This window comes from Pleurodeles waltl, chromosome 2_2, assembly GCF_031143425.1.
Source record: "Pleurodeles waltl isolate 20211129_DDA chromosome 2_2, aPleWal1.hap1.20221129, whole genome shotgun sequence".
NCBI lineage: Eukaryota > Metazoa > Chordata > Amphibia > Caudata > Salamandridae > Pleurodeles > Pleurodeles waltl.
Genome location: NC_090439.1, coordinates 1,071,219,536 through 1,071,241,930, shown reverse-complemented (window position 1 = coordinate 1,071,241,930; position 22,395 = coordinate 1,071,219,536). Strand labels below are relative to the sequence as shown.

The 22,395-nt window shown below is 42.7% G+C and overlaps 1 protein-coding gene across 20 annotated transcripts in view; it reads left to right on the top strand.

The window, feature by feature from the left end:
- Window positions 1-22,395, top strand: part of PTK2 (protein tyrosine kinase 2) — a 758,583-nt gene that overhangs the window by 697,182 nt on the left and 39,006 nt on the right. The window lies entirely within an intron of this gene.

Sequence of the window (22,395 nt, the reverse complement as noted above, 5' to 3'; positions counted from 1 at the left end):
TGCCCCACCCCCCCCAAAAAATTTAACTGTTTACGCCAGGCCCCAAGGGATAGGATCCCCGGGACTGTGATTGGCCAGGGGAGGAAGGGATACGCAGCGTCCCCCTCCCCTCAAATACTTCGATATTTATGTTGCTGGCCTCCGGGGGATGGGGTCCCCAGGGCCGATAGCCTGAGAGGGGGGGGGTGCAGGGGGGCATGCAGGGATGGGTGGTTATACTGGTTGCCCGCAGGGACTGGCTGTAGGCCAGGCTCTGCGGCCAGCTGCTTTGGCTGTGCGCAGTACTGGACTGGTTGGTTGTAACTGGTGAATTTCTATGGTTTGCTACGTTTAAAATGAGAGCCTAACTATAACATCCCTGTAACCTTTGTTTTTTTAAGTGAATATATAGATAGAATAGATTTTTTTTAGATATATAGAGCTCACTCACCTTATACCCGGATGTGTCTTGGCACTTACTCGTGATAAAAAGCCTATACAACTAATCATGATTAAACAACCACGTTTTCAGTGTTTTCCTAAAACTTGATATAGAAATGGTTTCTTTCAAATCTTCAGTATGACGGTTCCAATTATGAGTAGTACACATAATGAAACTTCTGCCTCCCCAGGAGGACAACCTGGAACGGGGAACTACCAGATTCCTTACAGAACTTGAGTGAAGCCTCCTTCCGGGCTGGTACCATCTGAATCTATCCTTCAGATATATTGTCCCTCATCATGAAGAGCCTTGAAAGCAATACAAAGGCCCTTAGAAAGAGTCTGCTTCGTAACAGGAAGTCAGTGTAGCCTTCTGATAGCATGCTAGGCTGAATGAAATCTCTGGGCCTGAAGATTTTCATAAAGGCCCTTACAGTAATCTACTCTAAACAGGATTAGGGCAATAACTGTCTTTAACAGGTCAAATGGCAGGGATTGCGTAGTATTTTTTGTAATGCGTAAAATGTAAGAGGATGCAAAATTGACACTATTAATTTGCTCTCGGGGCAGATGACCGGTTACATTTAGACATCAAGGTTTTTAACCTTCTTAGCTAGTATCAGAAGAGAGGCGCGCTCCTTTGGCCACCATGAAGGGGTCCAAAAGGAGGTGTTGTTGCCAAATAGTATGATTTCTGTCTTAGAGGAATTTCATTTAAGACTGTTGTTGTCAATCCAAGAGCTGACTGCACTCATACATTTCCTAAAGGTGTTACTCATATCTGAACCTTTTTTTGATAGCGATACCACATTCTGTGTCAACAGCATAGGAAACTAACAATAGCCCAAAGGACATACAATTGCCAATGGCATAACATACAAATTGAATAAAGTTGCTCTCAGCGAGGAGACCTGTGTGACCCCCTCAAAGGTAAAGAAAATGGTTCAGATGTAATAAAAGAATGCAACAGGGCAAGAGCTGTTCCCTTGTCCTAAGGCTCTGTAACCGGTCAGTCAAAAGATCATAATTTACCTATCAAAAGCTGCAGATAAATCAAGCAGGATAAGGGCATCATTGCTGCCCCCATCCACTGAAGCCCTGGTTTCCTAATTTCTTCGGTGGCCACAATCAGTGCTGACTCTGCGCTGTGGTCCCCAAGGAAACCAGACTGTGTATTATCCAGCAGATGTTTTTTTTTTTTTTTTTTTTTCCCAGAAACATGGCCAAATGTGTTTTCATGGCCTTCTCTACCAGCTTTGCTGGGAAAGGGAGGCTGAAGATATGACTGTAACTGTTTGGATCAAGCATGTTTAGGTTACGTTTCTTCAGCAGTGGACAAACTGAAGCATTCTTCTGCTGTTTGGGAAACGTGCTCGAGGTAAGCATGGCATTAAAGGCCTTGGCTAGATAGGGGGCCACTGAATCAGGTACTAACTGCATTGGAACGCTTTACATGAGCATCAGATCCAAAGATTGAGGTATGGCCATTATGCCATATGCATATTTCTCAAACTTTTATGTGAAAATCATACTCAAGTGGGATGATTGTGTACGATTTTGTATTGTGACCACATTTCCTGCTGAGCTGGTTTTGTGAAGGAAAAAACAACAGCCTGAAAAAAATACTACAAAAGTTTGTTTTCAAACAAACTTGAGGGTTTGTTTGAAAACCAAACTAAGGGACGTAGTTCACCATCTTTTCAGAGTAGGGGTGCTGATATCAATGCTGCATCACTGAAGTCATAGGGATTTTGAAAAACCTTACAAATCCTATCTTCTCACAGAGTGTAGAAAATATATTCAGCAAGACGGTAGTATGGGTGTAGCATGTAGTTTGTGGAGCATTTTTGAGTACACTATCAAAAAGATATTACGAAAGCATTGTGCAGTAGTGTACTGTCATTTACAGCCAGCATATTTCTATCGACATGTGACAAGATAAATACAAATGTAAGCCACCTTATTTATTGTTTTTTTGCGACCCACCAGAAATCGGCTGGTGACCCGCCATTTGGGAAACTGTGATCTGTGGTGTTTATTAAATTGGACCTAGAGCCAGTGAAATCTATGGCATTAGAAGTTGTGCAGTAAACAATAGTGGACAATGCAGGGGAAAGAGAAGAAAGAGGACTATTGACTCATCAGGCCCACGTTGCAGTGCAGGGAGCTAGGAAGCCACACCAGTTTCAATGTTATCTTTTGAAGTAGTGGGGTTCAAGGAAAGAAACATGGGTATCTGTTTTGCCTTGCACATTGTTTTCCTAACACATCTCTTTGGGGATGGAATGTTTAGTGTTTCGCTTTGGCCGACAGAACCCTATTTTACATTTTTATATAGTAGATTTATGACTTCAGAAACAGTGAGCCTAGACTAAAGGTGATAATCTGGTGTTATACCACTAAAATCATAATTGCATACATCATTACCATGTCCTTAAGTCTTTTTTTAGACAGACACACATACTTAATTAAACAGGTCCTTCTGCACCACTGGCAACTAATTTGTCTCAGTCAGAACTGGTGTAATTCCATGTGCTACTGTTCCTGTAACCGTACATGCATCCCTGTCCTGAAGAAATTAAAATAATGTATTCTTTTATTTATGAAACATAATTAAATAGTGCTGGCCTCACCACTTGCATCTCAGCATTTTACAGTTAACCTAGCACACAGTGAGACATCTCATATATAGCAGTTGGTGGCATTCAGCAGCTCTTAACACTTAAGAGAAGAGAACTTTAAAGTTGACATTATCCCTCCCATTGAGGAGGACAACACAATCCAACTACTGAAGTCTGGACATCCTCATCATATTTGCCCTGACAGAAATTGACATTACATTGCAGAAATGGTGATGCTGGCAATCACCATCAATCTTGCCAGGCTTGAGTAAACTGGAAAAGTGTAGTCAAACCTTTGCAGGGAAAAAAAAGCTATACCCACTTTTGGACTCTAGTTACAAGCCTATTTCGCAACCACCTTAGATCGTAAAACAATAGGGTGAAAAATCTTACTAAGTGACTTCCAAATTACTTAAAACAAAATGTTATATTAGATGTGGATCAAACTGCCTTTCGACCTCAGAGGAGTACTGAAACTGCTTTGGTTTTCATCTTGAATTAGGTAAGGTGGAATTTGGACAGCAGACATCTGGCAGGTCTCATCCTCTTAGACCTCTCCGCAGGGTTCAGCCTTGTCGATCATGCTGTCATGATCAACGTATGCCAGAGGTAGGCTTTTCAAGGTCTGCCCTTGCTTGGTTCTCATGTTTGGGGCAAGTCAAAGCTAATCATTACCAATGACACTTATTGTGAAAAAAGCAGCTCAGGGGAAATACGATGTTCCTCCAGGACTCCCCATTATTCCCAATTTTGGTTAACATTTATGTTCAAACTTTCATTCTTCCTATTCATTCTTTTGGCTTAGACTACCTGGCATATTCTAACAGCACTCTGCTGTGTTTCACAAAGAGATTCAGCAATTTATGAAGCCATGCCTTGCTGCTTTCTGAACCAGGATGAGTTAAAAACAACTAAAAATGGAAATCGACAATACAGTAATTTGAATATGTCGCCCTGACTCCTTACGGAACAACAAATTCTGGCATGTAAACTTGGGGTCTCCACCTAATCAGGTCAATGTGGTAAGAAAAAAAGTAGGACTTAAGGTTAGCAAAGACTTGCTCTTAAAAAAACTAATTAATGATGTAGTCTCTGCATGCTTCTACTAAATTGAACTACTCAGGAAACGTCTCGGAGCAATCCCACCTGAGTTTCGGTAGTTGCCATTATCCATCTTTTCCAGGATGAACTGTGTTAATGCCTGCTGGAGGTGCTTTCCTGAACATTGTTCAGGTTTCAACTGATCCAGAATACAACTTTAGGGGTAGCTCTTCCAATACATGCATTCGAGTACATCATTTGAAGACGAGCATCTATGTATCTTTTTGGCTAAATATAAAGACACTTGTGATTTACCAGTTCCAAATAGCCTGTTAGTCACTGCGGTTGCCTGTGTGTGTATTGGGGGGAGGGGATGAAATTAGGGAAGGCATAGGAAGATATAGGCATCACAGATCATAGAAAAATTAAAGAACACCTGTATATATGATTTGAATAGGTTAGTCGGGTTTCTTCTGCAGGAGAGCCAGCACATTCCGAGAAGGCCTACAATAAGGGCACTGCAATAGTCAAGCATGGGTTAATTTATTGTAGTATGAGTCTCTTTCTATATTTAATGGCTTCTGACAACATGGAGAGAACTCAGAGGATTGTAGGATGCAAATGGCCGTATCTGGCAATAACCTCTTGCAGTAGTGTAAGGGTCCATAGTCTATAGAGGTTTTTATTCACGAGCACAACAATAACAACAGCTTCTATTTTAACTTCACTTCAACTTGAATTTATTAACTGCTGGGAGCCAGCGGTATACAGCTAAAAGAGTGGGGTCAACAATGATAGGGTATCATCTGCCTATGTAAAAGTTTGCAGCCCAAAGGTGGATATTACAGCTCTTGCATTGCACATGCAATGAATACAAACAAGTCTCAGTTAACACAGGCTAGCAGAAGTTCACAAGATGCCACATCTTAGTGCAGATTACAGTCCAGACATTTTGTCCACCTTTTCAAAGGTAAAAGTGCTTCAGTATCTTTTTTGGAGGCATGTGCCTGTCCTATGGTCTGTAAATTGGTTACTCCATCACTTGATTTTACTTCCTAGACACAAACCTACCATTTCGGACAAGTGCTACTAAGAAGCCTCAAAACCTGTATTCGTTCTGGCAGGTTTTGTTTACACCCTCACACTAGTTTCTACTTTTGAAAATGTCCTCCTGTAATGAACAGGTGGAAGTGGATGTAAGAAAAGCTAAATATGCATACTTGTATCATAGCTTAAGCACTTAGTCAAGGTGTCTGATACAATTCTCTGTTGATATATGTTTGAAAAGATCCTGCGGTTCAAGTATGTTGCTGGAAGCACCAAGTGGCAAGCATAGGTTTAGCTAAGTAGAGACATATGCTATTGGGGTCAAGTCTTTTATAGAATTCCACACGTGGCTGGATGGAGGTATGGATTAAAGTGACATACTCTTCTTGACTAAAGCGGTACTTGAGCTGATTTCTTTCAGACAACTTCGAACTGTATATGCTCATTGTATATACTCTATACTTTCCACATGCAAACCAGCCAGTCCCTTTCAAAAGCAGCCCTCTCACCTTAGCATTTCCTGTTTGTATGTCTGGAAACTAAAGTAAATAGAAAGATGCTTTACCTTTCCCTGACTGATAACTGCTAGTGTTCACATTGTTTTTAAAGTGTGTGTGACTGGGGAATTGACTTCCCATAATTCATTTGTTTTTCAGTCACAAAGTGGTTTGTGTTCCTTGTGACTTAGGGTTTTTTGGATAGCTAAAGAGTTGAGCGATGTTAAAACAAAAAGTCTAAATCTGAGGAAGTCATTTGTACATAATGACTATTTGACTCCTATGTAGGCAACACAACACCTATTGGGCCATTTTCCCTTCCTATTACTTACTACCTTAAAAACAAATAGCGTTCTCCCTTAAACTTTTTCACACCTTGCCTCTGTTTTCAAAGCCTTGCATGCCATGTTCAGTTGATCTTGCGTATAATGTTGTTATGCATGCATGTAAAACCTGTGTGTGCGTGCGCCCACGCTCTGAACATATAGCTTATGTTCTGCTTTCATAACCAGCTGTATGATTGCTAACTCTGAGGCTTTCATTTTTAATTAAATGCTTTATTTTTGTATGCTTTTATTTAACTTGTTGCTGCACATTACTTTGTTGCATTTATTTGCTAGATTTATTAATATTGTGTTTCTTTTTTCCCTTTCCTATGGTAAATTTCTGTAACCTCCCCTCCCATTTCGTTCAACACTAGCCATGGCGGGTAAGCACATTATGTGTGTGTCTGTATACCATTATTAGCATTCATCATAGTTTCTATGTGCATTACTCATGAGTTAGCTAACCCCACATACATGTTGTTATATTTTTTTAGACCATAGCTTGCTTGTGTCACCCATCCAAAATCAATCAGCAAATCCAAAGAAAATTAATTTAAGATCAGACTGAGCGAGATCTCTTGCATTCTGTCAGGTTGAAATCAAATGGATGATTTGTGTCTATGACAAAGCAGCAGTGTTAGGCTCAAATCATCCAAGCTTACCTCCTTTACTGTGGTGGACTGACAGCAAGTTCCGTGAACGGTTCACTTCTATGTAAGGAAACTCTAAGGAACTTTTCCTTCCTACTTAGTCATCCATTTCTGCAAACCACAGCACCAGCATGAGAATACAACTGTCTCATGGAAGGGGCCTCTACATGTCTGCTAATGCTAAAATGTTAGGTGTCATCATTCGTTCTGTCCTTGACTGTCCGCGAGGGCTCCAAAACTTCCATTGTTTTTGACTGAATTAGAAGATCCAATGGGTATGATGCTTTTCTAGCCTCACTGTTGATTCTTGTGGCCACTGTGCTAATACCAGATAGTTTGTTATTCCTCTCCAGGATAAAGTTCTGCAGATTTTTGCTGGTGCAGGTCCACTTCGCCTTCCCAGTTACGCTTGATGGCTTACTTGCTCTGCCAACAGGACAGTGTCATGCCAGATAGCCCCCTATTCCTGTGCAGGCAACAAGCATCTGCACCTCAGACTACTAACTTAGTCCATTTTCTGCCTGCTTCAGAGCCTCCTATTCGACCCTGAACTCACTGCCTTTGACTATTTACCAGATAATTCCCCTCTGTTCGCACCATGCTGCATTCTAATTTCGGAGATGGATCTCTTTTACCAAACCTTCTTTCTACTGCCACCCTTCCTTCTCCTGATTCCAGTGTCACAGCAAGAATTGTCCTTTTGTATTGTCCCATCATGCAAAACCGTCCTGATGATATATACTTGACTCTGTCACCCCACCGCCATCAATTCCTGACACCCATTGCTTAGGGCATTCCTCCTTAATGAGTCAAGTTCCCCAGATTTACTGTTACATTCTTAGTTGTTACTTATCCTACTACTCATTTATCAGTTCCCGCTCGTCTTGAACTTCTTCTCACCTACAGCTGTGCCTACCAGCCTTCTCATACTTGATTTTCATTCCTGTACCTTACACCCACCCTCGATCAGCTCCCCTCCCAATCAGGTTGATCCCAAATCCAGGTCTGGCTTGTAGTCCTTCCCCCAGACTGAACCAGAAATAGACGTGCAAGCCCCAGGCCTGGCCCTATCCTTCGTCTCCTGTGATTGAACAATTAATTGTATTGCTGATATCTAAATTATTTACCATTTTGTTGTATCCTCATTACCCAATCCACTCACTGATACAGTCCAATAACAGTGCACAGTCACGAACTCAGACCACGTCACACCTGGCACCTCATTGTCGAAAACACAACTTCTTGAAACACTCTTCTCTTCCCTCAAATCTTAACCAGCAATAAAGCCCAACCTCTTTTAGAGTTGAACTGCCTCACTGAATGTATTGAATCCACACACACTTGGCTAACATACCTATCCTCAATTCACAGAATCAGCTGAAAACAGATGTTTTGTAGTTGAGCTAAAGAAAACTTTCGCTGAAGATGACTATCTTGTGGCCAAAATCATTTATAAAAATAGAGAAAACAGATGATGGAGTGTGAATAGTACTTGTACTGTTTTCTGCGCTTCCCTGTATGGGGAAAAAAAAAACAAATAATTGTCATCAGCTTCCGAGGGCATTGTCTTGCCACATAACAAAAATGGCATATTCATCACAGAGGGATGAACAAACCAGGGTACCACACTTTTCTTCTGGACAAAATTATTTAATTGGCCTTTAGCCCTGCAGAACATAGGTCAGAAAAGCCTATTATCTTGAATCTGTTAGGTTGTGGATTGACTGACCGAACTCAAATTCCACAACAGCTGTAATAGGAAATGTATATTACTTCACCGTAAGCCAAGCAATGAGCATCTTAACACATACAGCTAGCTAAATGCAAATTTTTATGTTTACACACAACACCTAAACTGCAGCTACACCACAATGTGTGTATCAATTGCATCACACAACAGCTCAAAGCAAAACTGCATATACGTTTGTGATGGGAGTCGCGTAGATGTAAAAAAAACAAAAACGATTGTGCTGAAATTAGACCACTGCAGGACACTACCACATCAGTAGCTTCACTCTGTATCTAAATAAACTTAAAATACAAAGCCTGGGACCTATTAATGAAGAAGGAAGTTAACCATGTTAGATTAATATAAATCTTAACTGCCTGAGCTGATCATCGAGGGCAGTTTACTAGGTGGTGTCTGAAGATGCACTAAGATCCCCTGATAGCAGTGCAACATACCCTCTGCTGTCAAGCCTTGGGTATATGTCATCAGTGACAGTTAATAAAGTTGCCTTTGTACCGTGTAATGTTCGTAATTCAGCCTGATGAGAGTAAAAGAAAATTGACTCTAAGTAGGAGGAGAGTCCTTTTTCAAGGCCTTGGTTGAGTAGGACAGAAGGGAGATTGTGATGATACATAATTTTAAAAAACAACTGTAGATCTTTTTAAAATTTTCTTTTTAATAAAGGGGCCACTGATGCTTCCTTCCAAGTCAAGGGTATTATGCAGACATGAGTGTCATTGTACAGATGCATTAAATATGTGAGAGGGTTTCACTGGCCAGATTAAGGATGGAAGTGGGAAAGGGTCATCTGGAGAACCTGACTTGATCATGCCCATGTATGACCTAATCTCCCGAAAACAGAAAATCAAAACATCTTGCAAAATTAGTAAAGGCATGAGCAATAAGATCTTCATGTGTTGAAATGTGCCTTACAGGGTCACAGTCCAAAAGGGAATCTTGAAATGATCAACCTGGGGAACTGAATGAGGAGATTAGCCCTAATCACATCAGGAGTGAAAAAAAACTGTCAAAAAGGTGTCCTGCAAGATGAGTTGCATGCAGTACCATTATCCTTAGGCTCAAAGGCTCTACCATGATGTGTGCTTCAGTGTTACAGGCTGATTAAAGCCAGAGATTAGTCACCCAGCAAGTTAACTTAATCCATTTAAGATATAATATTAAACATGCTCCAGAGTGGGTCACCAAACATAAATGTGGGACCAGAGACAAGAGTGACCTACGTCTGTTGCAGAGAAGTGTTTCTCAATTCTGGCAACAATTATGAAACCCATTCCGAAGAAAATGACAGTGAGTCTACCGGTCTTGGCTAACTAGCAGCCAGTCTCTGCTCCTGTATGAGAATCTTGAAAACTCACCAGGAGACCATAGTAGGGAAACAGCCCTATACATGGCCAGCATTCAGACTTGGCTTATGTGAGGGGCTTAAACTGTGCTTGAGTATTTCAGTGAGGGGTCTCATCAGAATTGACAGTCCAGCTCACAAGGATTCTCTTCCAACCATCACAACTTATGACATTGTGCATTATGCTATTCCGCTGAAGACTAAAGGATTGGGTTAAGTATGTTTAGACAGTGGTTGGCCAAGGTAGCCAACAACAGTATTAGAGTTGACCTCCACCAGCCCTAGCCAATATCCCCCAGAATTCTGCACTCACGATAGCTGTGGAAGTTGCCCCCCAGACATCCTGACAGGAGTCAGCACCGATTGCCAGAGCATCACTGTGGTCCCAGGCGGCCCAGGGACTGTAAAAGTTTGAGGCTGCTTTTGGCCTCTGCAAGATGGCAGGAGGGGGAACTCCTGCTGATCGCGAAGCAGAGAAGAGTTCAGTGGGACCGCTGCTCAATTCCCTGCACTAGAGGAGAAGCTGCACAGCGGCTTGCGCTCACTTGGGATGGTGCAGGGCAGCCCTCTCAAGCCTCCAATCAAGAGCTACAAAGGACCCGGGGCAAAGGGCCCAGAGCAGAGAACAGAGTGTAAAGGTAAAGGCTTTTCTCTGTCTTGATGTGCTGAGTGGACTGACCACATGGCCGCTCTGGCACAAAGCCTGAAGCTCCTCGTGGCCATGGAATTTGCAGAGTGTGGTTGGGTTGCCTGCCGATCATGTCCTGACTCCATGAGAGGTTGGTCATCAGTTTCTGAGATGTGGACCAAGCCTGATCTCCAATCTCAGGTCTATCTGATGGGAAACTACCAGGCCTGAAGAAGATCGCGGTAGGCTGCCCTGTAGCGGTTGGGCTAGCAGCAGGATTGGGCTGTGATTTCTGCAGAGGAGGGCAAGAGATGAGGCCTGACATTAAAAGTGCTGGAAAATTAAGAAACAACATGGCTGCACCTTGAAAATGACCACAGCAGAGGGAGGCCTCGACACTGATTACTGACCTAAGAGACCTACAGTGGCTAAAAGGGCCATAGCCCTAGAGGGGTCCTGAAAGTGGGCATTACACAGTGGAACCCTAGGGTACGTGCTTGTGGGCAAGCAGTAGGGCAGATCTCTTTTCTCTTCCTGGCAGGCAAACTTGTCATGGGAAAGGTTAAAATGCTTAAATCCACACAGCAAAAAAGATCTGAGCAATACTTTGGGGGCTGGGGAGAGCAAGGATTAAGCATGCTTTGGGTGAACATGGGGAATAGCAAGACGATCCCCAATTGTCCAGTATCACAGGTACGCAGATACTGGCTGCTATAGAAAGATCATAACTTAGATCTTCACAAAATGCCTTACAGGTCACTGTCCATGGAAAAGTGTGTGCAGGTCCTGAAACCTGAAATGAAAGATTGAAATACCACGGTTCGCTCCCTGTCGAACTTGTCTCACCTCCTGAATACTGAACTGGAAGACATGGAGCTGCGATCCCCTCACACTCTCAGATGTGTGGCATTCCCAGAACTGGCTGAGGGCAAGTCCACAAAACATTTCCTAGAACATTGGATTAGAATGGTTTTGAATCTTTGAGGGCTTCTACACCTTCTTTATTGTAGAACGATCTCATGAGCCACTGACACTGTGCTCCCTTCAGACTCCTGCTCAAGTGCAAATATAGTGCATCTTGAGCTACAAAGACGGGAATGTAATCCAGCAACACATGCACTTAATTATGCTGACTAGAAATACGAGGATCATGTTATAAGAATTTTCTAAGATTACATGCCAAATGTGCAAAGACTGCGGAGATCTTTAGACATTGTAAAACAGAATTTGCGCGCTGTGGTACTCAAGTACATGTTGTTGTATCCGGCCACATCATGAGCGCTACATGGTGGGAGGTATTTCTTCATGCTTTTGGGTCCTGGCTCGAGATGGTTAATACTGCAGCAAGGGAGTCCCTGGTGTCTTTGCAGATTTGCTTCTGCAGATAAGAAAATGGATAATCCAACAGTTGAGGGCTGCCCAGACATCGATGGACCATGTTATGCTGTCCACTCAGATAACAGTGCAAAATGGCGGAACAATAAAGATCGCGACATCAACACTACTGGGGTGAGGCGAGGGTTCGGAGCACAATAGTTACCCATCAGATAGACCTGAGTTGGGATCCCTAAAGTCTGGCAATCATAATGGAGCATATGGGCTCGAAAAGGAATAGTTATGAGCTTGATTGATCTACTGGATGATACTGTCCACTGTGTGCTCTTTATCAAATGACTCAATATGCTGGGAACTATACTTAATGACTCTGTTGTGGTCTGTATTGAAACACTGAAATCACAATTGGGTCATTGGTTGAGAATTGATACTGGAGGATTTTGGTCTTAAACCTTTGAAGTGACCAAGGATACGAAGTAATTGAGTGGCCTGGTCGGGAGTTTGTTTTTTGTCTTTTGTAAACATTTCCTGCAGGTAGGGGAGCTGATAGTTTCACCTCTACTCTCACCCCAACCCCCCTACCCCTCCTTCATGCCCTAAATTGGGTAGTACCTGCTATTCATTTATGAGCAGGTGTACCTTGGCGGTTGCAACCTTCTACATTTGCAGTTACTAGCAGTGTTATAATTGCACGTTTTATCCCAGTGGTCTTTGCACTTCTGAAGCGTGCCTAGAACACAATTAGAGTTCTTTCTTTTTTGTTCTTTTCATAGTTGTTTTTATCACATGTTCAGGGTTGAACCAGATGGGGAAACACAGACGAGGTTGGTTTAGTGTTTATATGAGGTTTAAGATTTGGGTGGGAGGAAGGAGGGTGTTTAGAGGTTTTTATCAAATAGAATGCTTGCAATGCGGCTATTGTTGTGTGGATCGGTTATTGTACAGTTTGTCTCTAGTGCCCTAGTCGAGATCTTTGAGGGCAGAAGTCCACCACCAAATGTTGGCCAGAGAAGCCATCAATTCACCCCCACATGACAGTCATGCTGGGAACAGTTAGGATCTGCATCTTTTAAACTCAATTGGATGTTTTGTAAATGTCCACATCTCACTTTTGATTACTTAAGATCGCTTACTATAACAGTGAATTCTTGTTGGCATCCCAACTTGCAAAGTTAGTGATTCCGTTTGGAAGTGAGTTGTTAAAGCCTAGTCTACATTTCTCCATTTTCACACCTGTTCAAATGACTTAAGTTTAATGCCGACCTCAGCAGTTCAAGAGCCTCCTGAAACATGTAGGCCTAGCTATTTGTCTCAAGCCTGGCTTCGAAACTGATTTGGTGCTTCTGTTATTTGAAGATTTGGAAGTGAATCAAGTGAGAGTTAGTACAGCAGAGGCAAAATCTAGATATTGTTTAAATGTTTGTACATACAGGGAATTAAGGCTGCAAAATCTTCAGACCAAAACTAATAATTCTTTCCATACTGGCCAGTCTTCAGTCAACGTATGACCACAAAATGCAAAAGCTTATATAAAATGTTATAGGGATCGTTAGTCCACAGTTACTGCACAAAGCCAGATTATGCATAGTGCAGAAGTGCCTTTTGGAAGATGTCTTTGTGAGCAAGCAGTCAAGATTTATGGTGCATGATCTAACTATTCCTTTGGCTGGTGTCCTCCATGTCTAAGGTACAGGCTCTCTTTAAAAGGGACATGAGTTATAGAGAAAATTGCCTTAGAGTATACATATCTACAACAATACCAAACAGGTCTGCAAACTTATTTTATGCTACCACTACTTCTTTGTTTTTTGGTACAAATTGTTCTGAAAAAATACTCAAAGGGATTGAGAGGTAATTAATAAGGCATTTTTGAGTTTAAGTATTTAATCCTTCTTAATAAATATCTATTGAGGTAAATTTGTTAACAAACTAAAATATATTTTCAGAAGAGCATCCACGGAAGAAACCCTGCAGGCTTGTGAAATAGGGTTTCGAAATCAGACCAAGTTTATTGACATAGGAGTGAGGTGGTAAAGACACACACATGGCCGTAGACCATACCTCCACATCAATCATCCTAGCAGGCCACCTTGATTTTGTCATGCTGTTTTAATTTAAGTCACCTCTTTCATTTTGTTGAGTCATCCATGGAATGTTATATTAAGATTCCATTTATGAACATTCAAACACCATCATTGTTTCCATACAAAGGGGAGCGTTGGCATCAGCTTTGGTTCTTTAAATAGATTGCCTAGATGCAGAAGAAGTGTTCCACTCCAGAGTTCACAAACGGGTAGGGTTCAGATAAACTTAATGGTTTTTAGTGAACAAATAGAAAATGTGGTTGCACTTGCAGTAGGCTGAACTACGTCAGGGTCAGCAGAAGATAAGGCTCTCATTTAGATGACATTTACCTGCAGATTTATTCATGTGTGAATCTGTAGAGGTTGCTGGTGTAATTAAGTTTTTATTAGAGATAGAAAGGCATCGCATCGTACTTTAACTACCTACATTACTTCCCCCAAAAAAGCAATGGATTTTTGTGCATTTTAGAATCCTGCCCATATTTAGTAAATTAATAAATTCTCTATACTGTGTGTGTCTTTTTCATTTCCATTTGTTGTCTTTGTGTGGCAAATGTACTGGACTGTTGCCAATTTTAAGTGCACTTTCGGATTGGAGAGATAAACTGCTTCCCAGGACAATAACATTACACAGTGTCTAGGCAGTCTCCTGATCATACACTTGACATGTTGGAAATATTTTAATCTCTTTCTGAAGATCGTGAAATCTGCTTTGGGATATGCAGAACAAGTTCACACATTATTCCCATTATGCAGGTAACTATCCTGATTGAAGCATCCGTTATGAGCAGTCAACCTTAGGTGTGTGATTAGCTTTCCTGATTACAATATTTTACTAAGTTATCAGAGGTATGGGGGAGAAGGTGTGTGTGTTTGTGTGTGTCTGTGCAAGGAATCTGTTTTTGAAAGCCACCCACTGACTGATATGAGATGGTACAAATACATCAAGAGGGAGGTTATAGTATCATATCTGTCTGGTTAGAGATAAGATGAGCAAACAGGTTAGGTCAAGTGTTTTGGCTCTAGACTACCGTGAATGCCAGGGAAACTGTTGGGCGAGGTATTCGCACCATAAATCCACAAAAGAGGCACCTATGGTTAAAGGTGGACTTGGTTGATTGTGTTGACTTGTAATTCCGTTAACAGACCTCCATCGAATAGAATGGCCAGATTGCAAAATGTCTGCAATGCCTCTGTGGACAATAGGCATGGAGGATCCATAAAGCCTCACAACTGAATATCCAGTGTTTAAGTAGAGCATTTGTCTATGATTCCGTAGATAGTTTGTTCTTGTACCATTTGCCATAGCATGACCTGAGCGGTATGATCACATTTGTTGCAGTTGTCTTACAGTGAAAAACAGAAAATTGAATGCTGCATCAAATCAAAAATAAATAACTCAGTCTTACTGCGAAATTCAGTTGGTTAATATACTGTTGGTTGTGGTCAAACTTAACCTCTGCTTTGCAGGAACTAAAATTCAGCCAAGTTTGTTTTTACATTAAAATGTGACACTTCAAAGCAGGGTAGTTAGATCAGAGGAGTATAGAGATGAAAATGAATGGATAATCTAGAAAATATAGGATTAAACGTTTAGCAAGATGCTAACAAACAGTGAATATTTTAGGTGCACGAATGGCAAGTTAGCTGTTTGTTGAGCAGTAAATGTGTTATTCAGATGGTCTATAGATGAACATCAAAAACACTCCTTAGATGGGAAACAACGAAATATAGGAAAATGTAGAAACCACACCTTGAAACACAAAAAGTCCTTTAGGAATCATGTTTTCCTTGCCTCTCAGATCCATTTTATGATCTTAGACAAGTATTTGTTATTGTGTTGAGAGTCTGAAAGAATCATGTTTTGCTGATGCACAAGACAAATGCAGGTGGTGTGAACTTGTAATTTTACACATGCTTTACTGCTAGTAGTGCATTTTTCAGGCAGCATGTTTAATGTGTCTTAACAATCTATTGATGATATTTTTAAAATGTATCAGCAGTGGTACTGTATTCCTGCTGTTAGCTAAGTGCTCATCTTAAAAACCTCAGGAGGAGCAACAGTATTTAGATGAAATTTGGCCTTCCCAAGTAACTCTGCACTGGTCATCACGCTTGGTGTGCCATTAAAAATGCAATGCCCGCCAGTGTACTCTAAAACGTATGATCCATCTTGTATTTGTCATTTTGATTAATTTTTGCACTTTCAAGATTTTTAGATGGTACTAAGATTTTTAAGCTTTGTCTGTTATATTGTCAGATGTTTGGTTTCCTCTTTACATGATTCATAATAGAACCCACGAGTAATACCATGATATTCTCAGGTTGTACAGGGATTATATTTTTCAGGCACACTAGGATTATCATGTTAAATTAATTACTCCAGTATTGGAACTTTCATAGATTCACATGCTTGAATCATTTCCCGTCATCGAGATGGGAGCCCCGATACAATTACACAAGTAGTGTTGAAATATATTAACACGAGCCCTAGGCCTTTTCAATTTAATAGTCTATCATAGTCATTTTAAGAAAAAGGACCAAACTTGAGCATCCACCAATCAGACAACACCACCCTCTAGAATCCTCCTGAGAGAAGCTCCAGCACCTCAGATTTTCTATCGCACATTGTGCTATGGAGTCTCCTCAGAGCTCTGCTCTTTCTTCACACCTTTGGATTAGCTTGAAGCTATTTCTTCTCTGCTAAAACTTGTTTTGACTGATTGGGGTTAACACCTACAACATGTCTGACAAGGAAAAGAAGGGTTTATTCAGCAATTGCAAAACTTGTGGTAAGGAAAGTCTACATTCTGAAGACCCTCATCAGGATTGTATATACTGCCTCTATCCAGACCACTCAGCCAAGGACTGTAAGGTTTGTCGTACTTTTTCCTCTAAGACTCTTAAGGATAGAGAAAGCAGATTATTGATTTGGCTGCAGAAACTTAAGTACAGAGATAATCCAGTCTCTGATTCTGATAGTGATGACTTCAACATCCAAAAAGTCATCAAAAAGGGCGAGATCAGACACACAGATTTCCTTCCCAACAAGCAAGATAAGCCCACAAAAAGACTGCCTCAGGGTCTTACAAGGGCCGCAGCCCCTCTACTTCACCTCATAAATCTTCCAGGAAAGGGGAAGAGAGGTCATGTCAGCAGTTCCGAAAGGCATAAGAAGTCATCCTCTGTACCACCATCAGTGCCTTTCAAAAGGCCCTCGTCTACTTCTGCAGCTAAGAATGTACCGTTGGCGACGGACTCATCGTCGACGAGACCGTCGGTAGGTGCTTTTCCACGGTCGACGACGACCTCTACTGTTCCACCGTCTACGACAGTTGTGATGACGACAAGTGCCCCACCGCCTGCGATGTCATCGTCGACAAACATCTACACATCATCGCTGACGGCGGTAACAACGGTATCTGCTTTACCATCGTCGACGGCCTCGTCGACGTTAGATTCTTCGGTAAGGCTGTCGACGATCAAGATCTCCATGCGTTCATTGTCGACGACTCCACCGGCGACAAAGACTATATCTGCGCCGTCGGTGAGGGAAAAACAACATAAAAAACAAGAAAGACTTACCCCAAAGTACACCTCACCTAGTAAGGTGACCCCTCTCATACCAGTTCACTTGTTAGAGGGGGATGAAGAGTCAGACGAGGATGTGCCATTTGAAACAGCCCATAGCCCCGCTCAATTGAACGTCAAATATCAGGACAAAGACTAACTTGATGAAACTTATGACCCTCAGTACTATAGAGGAGATCAACAATATCAGGAAGGAGCATACATTCCAACCTCGTTGCTATCTGACCTCCGAGCGATGCTGGCTGATTACAGTAGGCGTTTTCCTCCTCAAGGGGAGCAACCTCTTCCGTCGCCCGTCTCCGGGGTTACTACTCCATGTCAGAGACCGACCTCTTTGCCACTAACAAGTTTGGCCACGCAAAATATGACTTTACCTCAGGACACTGACATGTTGGAAGGTGATCAGGAAGAAGGGGGAGCTCCTTGACACTCATTCGGAGTGGGATGAAGACATTATTCCTTCTCCTCATTCTCCTTCCCAGTCACAGGTGGATTCCCCTCCAGACGACATCAGGGGATTTCATAATCTTCTGGAAAGAGCAGGTAAACGTTTTGCTTTGCCAATGTCGTCCAATCAAACAGATTGCTTCCTATATGTTTTTAAAGAGCCGTTCCAGAAATCTGTGTGCTCTATTCCACTGGTCAGCTACTTATGGGAAGAAGGATTAAAAGTGATGCACAACCCTGCTACTGTCACAGCAGTGCTGCCCCGACTAGACAAAAAATACAAGGCACCAGAGGATGCCCCAGCATGTCTAATTGGTCATCCTCATCCGGACTCGTGGTGGCTCAGGCAGCACTGAGGAAGTCCAAGAATCCGTCTGCTCCAATTTCTGCACCTCCAGACAAAGAAGGTAGACGGCTAGACAATATTGGAAAGAGGTTCTCGTTGATGGCTAGCCTAGTGATAAGAGCTGCTAACTCCCTAGCGGTGTTAGCTAGGTATGACAGACAGCTATGGGAAGACATCGCCCGCATATTAACCAGTTGCCAGAGGTAGGAAGATCAGAGGCAAGGAAGACATTGCAGGAAGGTCAGTGCATGTGAGCGGAACTCATACTGTGCAGTGGACATAGCCACAACTGCATTTCGCCAGCTCGCAAGTGCAGCTGTACTTAGGAGACAAGGCTGGCTAAAGGCTACATCATTCCGGCCTGAGGTACAGATTAAGATTTAGACCTACCTTTCGATGGCCAAGCATTATTTGGTAAAGATATTGATGAGGTTTTACAATCTATCAAATCTGACACGGATACAGCAAGATCGTTAGGGACTCTCCAGTTTCGGAAGCCTTCCTTTTGAGCTAGAGGACATGGACTTCTTTCATATAGAGGAGGCTATCAGCAGTATCGATACTCAACCTATCCTTCCTCCTCTCAGCAGTTCCGTCAATACTACCCACAAAGACAACCACCACAAGCAGCTTATGGTAGATATGGCACTAGGGGACGCTCAACTCGCCCTGCTAAGGACTTGGCTCGTAGAGCCTGATACATCCAAGGCTCTGGGTACGTCCAACCCTCCTCCTCTGGTTTTAGGCAGAAAGATATCCCTGTTTCTCAAGCAATGGCAAGTCATCACATCAGACAAGTGGGTCCTCCAATTAGTGAAACAGGGCCACACTCTGGAGTTTATCCAACTACTTCCCTCCAATCCTCCTCGCAGGACTCCATCAAGGACACCCAGAACACCTCAAGAGGTAGATCATCAAGATGCTCCTCAAAGGAGCTTTAGAGAAAGTACCTCTGTCACAGCGAGGAAGGGGGTTTTATTCCAGGTTCTTTCTCATTTGCAAGAAGTGGAAGGGCTGGAGGCCGATCCTCGGCCTAAGAGAATTAAACGTCTACTTAAAAAAGCAGTCGTTCTGCATGATAAGCCTATTAAGCCTACAGGATGTCCTCCTGCGACTGAACCAGGGAGATTTTATGTCAGCACTAGACCTAAAAGATGCATATTTCCACATTCCCATCCACCCAACCCACAGACAGTACCTGAGATTCATGGTAGCCGTAAGCCATTTTCAATTTCGTGTCCTCCCTTTTGGCCTAAGGTCAGCTCACAGGATATTTACCAAATGCCTAGCATCTATCGCAGCTTTCTTCAGGAGGAGATATTCTCATATCTTGATGATTGGCTGATAAAAGCAACCACCTACGCAGGTGTGCGCAAATCAACAAGAAGGTGCGTTTCCTTACTCAACAGTTTAGGCCTCACCATCAACTGGGAGAAGTCCAAACCTCTACCATCACGCAGTATCACCTTCTTAGGGGCAAACCTGGACACTCAGTCCACCATGGACTGTCCCACAGTAGAGAGACAACAGAAGTTACTGACTCTAGCAAAGTCAATACAGGGAAGAAACTCTGTTTCAGTTCGCCTTTTCAAATCTTTGATGGGCATGATTTCATCATGAATAATTCTGGTTCCTCTCTGCAGACTAAAAATGCGACTGCTACAGGAGTAACTCAACCTTCAATGGCTCCAGATTTTGGGAAGCTTCGAAGATCGGATAAGCAAAACCCCAGCAATAGTCAAAGCTCTGACATGGTGGTCTCAAAAGCATCATCAGTCTGTCAGCCTTTCCTTTCTACATCGTCCAGCTCCGTGGACTATCACTACAGAACCCTCTCTGGAGGCATGGAGAGCCATTTTGCAAGATCTTGAAGTAAGAGGCCACTAGAGTTGAGGGCGATGCAGATCAATCTGCTAGAGCTCAGAACAGTTTTATCTCGCTTTGCAGGCTTTTCTTCCGAAGATAGCGGGATCAGACGTAGTAATAAGAACAGACAACACCACTACGATGCATTACCTCAACAAACAAGGAGGCACAAGATATTTCACCCTCTCCAGCGAAGCCCCAAAAATTGGGAATTGGGCCTCGCAGCAAGGCATCAGACTCAGCGGTGCATCTGCCAGGGATAGAGAACAAGATAGCGGACTCGCTCAGCAAAGATCGAGCTGCCACGAATGGGAGCTGGACCAGTCCACAGTGGATTACATCTTTTCCCAGTGGGGAACGCCAACAATCGACCTGTTCACTAGCAAGTGGAATGCCAAATTCCAGTACTTCACAAGCTGGCATCACCAAAAGGGATCTTGGGGGAATGCGTTTTCCATAGCTTGGTCAGGCATCTTTGCTTATGCCTTTCCTCCAATTCCATTCAGTCCTCACAAAGATGAAGGCAGAGCCGTGCACCCTGATATTGATAGCTCCGTACTGGCCTCGCCAACACTGGTTTGCAGAGCTGCTTCTTCTATCAATGAAGCCTCACATTCCGCTGAAACCATCTCTGCACTTACTAACAAAGGGCAAATATCGCACCCGGATCCTCGGTCGATGCAATTGTCGGCATGGCTCCTGAGCACAGGGAGTTTGCAAATCTGAATATCCCACAGGAATGTAGGGACATTTTGTCCAGAGCTAGAGCAGATAGCACTAATAAGGCTTACTCTTGCAAATGGAAAAGATTTTGTTTCTGGTGTCACCAGCGGCAAATTGATCCACTGTCCTCACCACCGGAACAAATATTGCCTTATTTATTGCATTTAGCGCAATCAGGCATGGTGCATTCCTCCATAAAGGTGCATCTGGCGGCAGTAACATCATACAGGTGTTCAGACTCTTCACCTTCGCTGTATTCCTCTAGATTAATCAAATGGTTTTTGAAAGGGCTTTTCAGGGTCTTTCCTCCATTCAGACCTCCTCCTCCCTTGTGGAACCTGAATATTGTTCTACCACAGTTAATGAGTCATCCGTTTGAACCAACGAATCGAGCTTCTCTGAAATACCTTTCTTGGAAGGTTGCTTTACTGGTGGCTCTCACATCAGCCAGACGGGTCAGTGAGATACAGGCCCTCTCCATACAGGAGCCGTTCTTGCAGATCAAACAAGACAAACTACTGCTACGCATGAACCCGCATTTCATCCTGAAGGTCCCTTTGGATTTCCACATGAACAAGCCTTTAGTTTTTAAAACATTTTTTTCCACATCCATCTACTCCTGCGGAAAGAGCATTACACTCCTTAGACAGTAAGAGATGTGTTAAATTCTACCTGGGCAGAACTAAGTCCTTTTCGCCGCTCCAATCAATCAATTGTTCGTAGCTTACAGTGCACCCAGACGAGGTCAACCGTTCTCCAAGCAGAGTATAGCCAGATGGATCTCCTCAGCCATTCGATTCTGCCATCAAGCAGCGGGCAAACCGCTGCATTCATCTGTCCGTGCTCACTCTACGTGGGCAGTTTCGTCCTCAGCAGCGCTGTTTGTGGGGGGTTCCCCTGCAAGACATGGAAAAGCTGCCTTGCATTTACAAGACATTCCTGCTTGGAAGCACTGTCTCAGGGAGAGGTAGCAGTGGGTCAGGCAGTCCTCAGGAACCTCTTCAGGTGAAGGTGAGGCATCTCTTTCATTCCTCCATCCTAGATCAGGTATGCACATTTTTTATGTCTGTTCCTTTCGGATACAATGCTTTTCATGTAAAAAAAAAAAAAGAAAAGAAAAGGGAGAGAAGTAAGGATGGGGGGGTTAACAGACGGTATTTCGTTTGAAGTATTGCTTTTTTATATATATATATATATATATATATATATATATATATATATATTACTCAGGTGTTTTGTGACATACATTGCTATAGTGTTCCATTGTGTATAAGTACTGCTCGGTACTCTGATTCAAGCTGTGAATCTATGAAAGTTCCAATACTGGAGTAAGAAAATTACTTACCTGTAACTGTAGTTGTCCAGTATTGGAACCTTTCATAGATTCACATGCGACCCACCCGCCTCCCCAGAGAACCTCACTTTCAGCTCACTTCTTTCCTCCTCCTCCGCCTCTGCCTCCTCCTCTTCCTCCTCCTCTGCTGCCTCTGCCTCCTCCTCCTCCTCCTCTGCCTCTGCACTTGTGCTTGGAAAATCTGAGGTGCTGGGGCTTCTCTCTAGAGGGTGGTGTCGTCTGATGGGTGGATGCTCAAGTTTGCTACTTTTTCTTAAAATGACAGTGATAGACTATTAAATTGAAGAGGCCTAGGGCCCTTGTGTTAATATATTTCAACACTACTTG